This window comes from Branchiostoma floridae, chromosome 7 (genome assembly GCF_000003815.2).
Source record: "Branchiostoma floridae strain S238N-H82 chromosome 7, Bfl_VNyyK, whole genome shotgun sequence".
In the NCBI taxonomy this organism is placed as follows: Eukaryota; Metazoa; Chordata; class Leptocardii; order Amphioxiformes; family Branchiostomatidae; genus Branchiostoma; species Branchiostoma floridae.
In genome coordinates, this window is record NC_049985.1 from 19,880,641 (window position 1) to 19,887,819 (window position 7,179).

The following is a 7,179-nucleotide window of genomic DNA, read 5'->3' on the forward strand; positions in this document are numbered from 1 at the left end:
GCGGTAAAATTTCGCCCGAAATTGCCCTTGCAACGTATGCAGTTGACAAGCGGCCTCGATTTCCGCGAGGCCAAAGCGTCTCTTACTTTCGTATCTCATCCAAACTACATCAGATTTACTTCAAATTTGGCTGAAATATGCATGAAAGTGTGCTTAGATGTGATCTGAAACGTCACACGATGTTTGTACTTTGCTATTGAGATACGTGCAGTTGAACTTCTGATAGGAAATCACGCATTTTTGACCTTGCGTCCAAATAAAAGTTCAAATATCTCCAAAAGTTTTGGTTAAAAGCACTCAGAAAGAAAGTGGTGGCATCATGAAAGTGTCTTTGACAGACTTATATGAAAAACTGCGTCTATTTTACCTTAGATATTTAACCCTACAGGGAGTTTGGTGTAAAACCTACTTTCCGAAGGTGAGCTTTTGAGCGAGGTGAAAATGACAATAGTTCAAAGCAATATATCTCCCTACAGAATAAAGCAAGAGCTAAGCTATTAACAACACAGGTAGATAATCGTATCAACCCACTTTCCTGAAAATTTCATTGAAATATTTCACTCCTATCATGTCTTAGAGAGAAAAACGCATTTACGTATGATGCGGTAAAATTTCGCCCGAAATTGCCCTTGCAAACGTATGCAGTTGACAAGCGGCCTCGATTTCCGCGAGGCCAAAACGTCTCTTACTTTTGTATCTCTTCCAAACTACGTCAGATTTACTTCAAATTTGGCTGAAATATGCATGAAAGTGTGCTTAGATGTGATCTGAAACGTCATACGATGTTTGTACTTTGCTATTGAGATACGTGCAGTTGAACTTCTGATAGCAAATCACGCATTATTTACCTTACGTGCAAATAAAAGTTCAAATATCTCCAAAACGTTTCAGTGCAAGCAATTAAAAAAGAAAGTGGTGGCATCATGACAGACAGACAGACTTGTATGGAAATCTGCGTCTATTTTACGATACATATACCTCTAACCGGACATCATTTGGTGTTTGGTGTCTTTTGAGCGGGGTGAAAATAGCATTAGTTCAAACCCTAGTACGCTATTCTTTCTAAAACTACAACATATTGGCATCTGTAGACGAAAGGGTATCAAAACTAGCTTTATATATTGACCTACCCGTGCTGTTAACAGGTCCGATATTTCTCCATCCCTACGTACGTAACAATCGATTCATCTAGTACTGTCTTCAAAGGCGCAAAAGTACATGGTATTGTTCGTTTTCAGTACCCTTTAAAGTCACATAGACCACGTTTCAATCAACACAGGAACATCATAATTTGAACTAGGATAGCCTATGATATTGTGTAACATAGAATAAAGTCATTTATTAGGCGACCTATATATCTTCATTATTTTTTTGTAAAAAACATATTAAGAACTTGTCAGCTGCCCTCTGGCGACATATACCAAAAGTGCAGAATTTGGTCACACACCAGATAGAATGAACTTTTTTTGGGTTCAAATGACCAAATTTAGCTTTTTTTGACAAAAAGATGGTTTACAAGATTTCAGGAAATTATTCTGCACCCAACAAAGTTGGTTTGAAGGAAATCGGACACCGTTTGTCGACATCTCATTTTTGGGTTGAAATCTGCTATTTTTGGTTCATAGGGCCAAATTTACATTTTTCGACAAAAAGAGGGCCTACGTGATGTCAGGAAATTATTCCGCACCCAATAAAGTTGGTTTGAACGAAATCGGACACCGTTTGTCGACATCTCATTTTTGGGTTGAAATCTGCAATTTTTGGTTCAAAGGGCCAAATTTACATTTTTCGACGAAAAGAGGGCATACGTGATGTCAGGAAATTATTCCGCATCCAACAAAGTTGGTTTGAAGGAAATCGGACACCGTTTGTCGACATCTCATTTTTGGGTTGAAATCTGCTATTTTTGGTTCATAGGGCCAAATTTACATTTTTCGACAAAAAGAGGGCCTACGTGATGTCAGGAAATTATTCCGCACCCAATAAAGTTGGTTTGAACGAAATCGGACACCGTTTGTCGACATCTCATTTTTGGGTTGAAATCTGCAATTTTTGGTTCAAAGGGCCAAATTTACATTTTTCGACAAAAAGAGGGCATACGTGATGTCAGGAAATTATTCCGCACCCAACAAAGTTGGTTTGAAGGAAATCGGACACTGTTTGTCGACATCTCATTTTTGGGTTGAAATCTGCTATTTTTGGTTCATAGGGCCAAATTTACATTTTTCGACAAAAAGAGGGCATACGTGATGTCAGGAAATTATTGATTTACCCTTAAGGCCACACCAATTTAATTTCTTGGTTCACGGATTTTTTCATAAAAAATATGGAGCGAAAGGGCGAAATAAAAATAAAAATTGTAAAATGTTTGGGGTAAAGGTAAGAGCTAATCCGAAACATAGAGAATAAAAAGTTTTCAGCTTGAAGAAAGTACAAAAACACTATTACTGTACAGTAACACCACATGTTCGTTGAAAATTACAAAAGTAGTGTCAGTTTTTATGTTTGTCCCATTCTTAATGAATGAAAAATATAACTGCAATAATAATACCCACATTTTAAGGAGCTTATAATATAAAGGCCAATTTGCTACACCAGAAAGTTGGTAAATGGTTTCATTAATGGTGAAAATTTGCTGAGTGGCAATTTTTATTTTTATTGTTTTTTCCAAAAAAAAGGAGCGAGCGAATCCGTGAACCAAGAAATTAAATTGGTGTGGCCTAACTCAAAAATATTGATGATGGCTATTTACCTGCCTTAAAAAGTATGGACTTCAGAAGAAAATTTTTCCCAGGGACCATTGTTTATTTCTGATGACTTGACTGCAGCAAAATAAAGCTTGACAAAAAGGATCTAAGTAAATAACTGTCTACCTGGAAAATAGAGGTCAACTTGTTCATACCTTTATATACAATGCACAACTGCATGTGGTCCTGTGTTTGCACTTATTTTTGTATATGCATGCAAATAAGGAAAACTCATGAATTACCATTATGTATCGTACATAGGGTGAAAGCTCTACACTTAAAGCATGAAATGTACTGTGTTTTTAAAATCATTTCATCAGGAATAGCTCAACATTATATACCTTAACATTTCCTGGAGAGCATCTTAAACAGACAATTAATCCACCCCTCTCCATATAGCTACCTGTTCAATGAAACTTTGATAAAACACAGAATTTGAACATTTAAGAAAATGCTCTGCTTCCTTGGTCAATCAGTCATGCCTCAGGGACTTACAGTTACTGACAGCATACATATACTGAGGTATATAATTGCAAGCTATTTGTAAATATGGATATGCAAAATGGTTCCTCACAACATTGCATCTAGGATACTGCATGCTACATATTAGCTTTAACATATGACATCTACAGTCCAGAGAGCTATGATTTCAAAGCATCTAAATCTGAGTCATTGTAATTGTCATAGTAACACAGTGCATTGCAAAAAGCATGCTTCTACTAGCTGTTTATCTTTTTACAAAGAAATTGGGACTTCGTTAATGTTCATTATAACTCTCCCATTTGCATGTTGTAGAAGCAGGTAATCCATTGCATAATCAGCTTCTCATCTGCTGTCATCTCATGTGCACTGATGGCCTGCCTGGGTTGAGTGTCATCAGCACCTATAGCAACAACATTACAAATTAAAATATTTCAGTGTTGTAATGGACATGATTCTGGTGAAGGTTGCATTAGCAATGTCACTGTATAGCCTTGTTGTCAGTGCCTATTGAAATACATCTGATAGCAAGGAAGTATCGTGTCCTGTGATCTTATGACAACAAATAAAGACCTAATGAAATACAGGGAGTATTGTCAAAATACAAACACACTCTCTAAACACACACAAACACACTGTACACACAAACACACTGTACACACAAATACACACACACTGTACACACAAAAACACACTCACATATATACATATAGGATACAACATGGTGTATTCCTTATCGCCTGAGGCACCTGTTCAACTGTGGTTAGGCTGGAGGGTGATCCCACCCACATGAGGGCTGGGACCAAGGGTGATACAGAATACAGCATGTTGTAAACAGTATTTTACTTTATCTATGTCATACCCACCCAAGAAAAACATTTGTTTCAATGCAAAATGCAGAATTTGAGAAAATTTGGCGTCCTCAACGGAAAAATTGTAACAACAGCAATTCTAATGTTTGAATCTCAGTACACATGAAGCATGTTTGAATGATCCTATAGTACTACTACATGGGGTTCTACTATTAGTAGAACCCCATGTAATAAGCCAAGTTATCAACCGGTTCCTGAACACTTGTATTGAACACTACCTTGTATCATGGCCTAAGTATGACATACAAATGTAAATGTTGAGACACACACACACATACTCATATTCACAAAAAGGCATACACACACATCCACACTCACATACACATTCACACTCATAATGCAACATGTAAACAAAAACATGCATTGATTTCTTTTCTAACAAAAGGGCTTAAAATATCCATAATATGAGGATAATATAGCAATGTGTATTTTGATCTGCTCTGCTTGGTTAAGTATATTGGTACCTATAGTAGTGAGTTTATCGCTGTCAAAATAACCGAGATTGGTGCTACCACCCCCTTCGTATTAGAAAAAAAAGACTTATCTAAGACACAAATTGTTTCATTATTAAGTTGTAAATGCTTTTAAGTTTGCGGGAATTTAATTTTGCGGTAGCGGGAAAAAGGACTGTTCGCGGTGGTTTTAAGTTTGTAGTAGCACTATGCACTGTAGTCTCTAACTGCCATGGAAAAATGTTTGTGATGGTTTTAAGTTCCCGGTGAATGAAAAAAATTCCTCATTTACAGTTAGCATGTTAACTCAATATTGATAATCAAAATCATTGTTTTATTTGCAAAGTCATGCCCAAAGCTAATGGCATACACAGTGAAAAAGTATGAGTAATTTAAGAATGGAGTACATAACACCAATGTCTTAATATAAAATCAATTATAAAATATAAGGCACTACATTTGATGTTGTGGGGGTTGAATTCTCGTTGAAGGCAATGGTTATGAACTGTCTTCCGTACTGAATTATGAGTGAGTAGATAAAAATCAATGACAAATATAAATAAATAAAGAAAATATGGTGAATGTTTGAAAATTTGCTCTTTAAAATTTCTGGAAAAAGGTATTAGCCTGTTAGTGTTACTGCTACTGCTAGAGTCCTTCTAATAATGAATATACTATATAGTACACCAGCTGCAATGCATTATTACACTGAAGGACTAGTCTAGTATTATACTCTGGATGAGAAACAGGCATACGCTAGGTACTCATTTCCACCTAAGTGAGTTTTGGGTTATAAGCCAAAGGGGTGACTCCACTTTTTAAACAAAAGTTACCATGATGTATCATGCTCAATTTTCTGAATATCAGGGATTCAATTTAAAAAATAATTGTTATTGTTATTGGGTGGGCCGACTACTCACTCTTTGCAGCCAGGGGCTGAATTGCGAGGAGCTTACAATAGGCAGGGCTAGATTGCAAGGCTCTGGAGCGAGCTGCCATTCGGCGCCACTCAGGTGATCTCAATACCACAGTAATTGTCCCAGGTGCGGCCAAGGTCCTGTAGGATTTGGACCACTCACACCGCACCATCGCACATGTTGCGGGTTCTTTAACGTGCCTGGGGTATGGCTCTCCCCAGACACGGGACCTCCATTTAACATCCTATCCGAGGGAGGGCCCTAGCTGAAGCTAGCTACTTATTTTCACCTGAGTAAAGTGGGGAAAGTCGTGTAAAGTGCCTTTCCCAAGGGCACAAGATCGGTGGCACGACATGCCGGAATTGAACCCGCAACCTCTCGGTGCAGATCCGGAAATGCTCCACTGCGCCACGCGGTCCCACACAGTCTATTACTAATTACTAATTTACAGTCTATTACTGGATCGGCAAGAATTTCTTACGAGTACGGCATGAACTAAGGGTGGGTACCGGTACAGAAAATTCAGGACTGTCCAGGTCCAGTTCAGGTCCAGATAAAATACAACACGGTGTATTCACCCTCGGTCCAAGCCCTCCCACAGATCGGATCGCCCGACGGTCGAAGGCGTCGGGCGATCCAACCCGCGGGTACCTTGGTTGATACGGAATACACCGTGTTGTATTCTAATATTCTATTATATATATCCCACAATCAAACACCAAACAGCCCAAACATCACAGCAGAGCATCCAGTTGTGTCACTGTTGACGTGCCTTTTTTTACCTCCTTGATTTTACCAATTGAGATACTAAAGTGAGTCTCCAAGCAGACATATTGCTGGATGAAAAAGAGAAAGACTTACTAGCCAGATAGGGATAAATACTAGTAAGTTGCCATGGCATTTCAGTCAGTAATGTGCAATCTACCCAGCTATCACAGTCACAAGCTCAGTACACCTTTAGCCACCTGACTCCTATTTGTTCAATATCTACAGTTTTTCCAGCGACCTCTGGAGTCTGTTAGAGACTAATACTTAGTACTACTCATACTATTATGTATCACGGTACAAGCAACGTTACACTGTATAATTTTAAAATTATTATAGTGACCGCTGTCAGTATATCCAAGGAGGTAATAGTATATCCTGTACCCTGAAGGCTTACAAATTGTCCTTGTAACCTCGGATTTTCAAAACAAATGCAAGTACCATTGTCATGAGAAAACTGGGCCCTAGAACCTATCATGTAACGTTATAATGTACCTGCAACAGTAGAAAATTATTAATTACGTGGAAACAAGGTGGAAATTTTCAAGGAGGTCGGAGAGACCTCCGGGGTGAAAAATTATTCTACCTGTTTGGAATGGATTATGATTTTTCTATGGGTCATTCATAATCATGAGATACAAAAACGATACCTTGATGTATTAGACCTACCTGTAGATTGGGTTACGTGGAATAAATACGTCCAGTAAGGCACATTTCCAGGCGTGTACGTGTATAATGGTCAGACATCGAAGTTAGGGCTGCCCATTGACAAGCATGTTGAAATACACTGAATGAAGGCTTCAAAAAAGTACTAACCCATAGTTCAATCTTTAAAATTCTTCTCCACCAGAAAGTCACTTGGGTCTAGTTTATAAGCATTCAAAGAAAACAGAGGGTTGTTTGGCTCATTCTCGGAGAAAAGCTCGCTCTATGAAAGAAACCTCAC

The 7,179-nt window shown here is 38.2% G+C and overlaps 1 long non-coding RNA gene across 1 annotated transcript; it reads right to left on the reverse strand.

Moving 5' to 3' along the window:
* Positions 1 to 2,784: 2,784 nt before the first annotated feature.
* LOC118420255 lies at positions 2,785 to 6,977 on the reverse strand. Its single transcript, XR_004831717.1, has 2 exons — positions 6,903 to 6,977; positions 2,785 to 3,630 (listed from the first exon to the last, which is right to left on the reverse strand). It is a non-coding gene; the product is annotated as an uncharacterized LOC118420255 (long non-coding RNA).
* Positions 6,978 to 7,179: the final 202 nt, after the last annotated feature.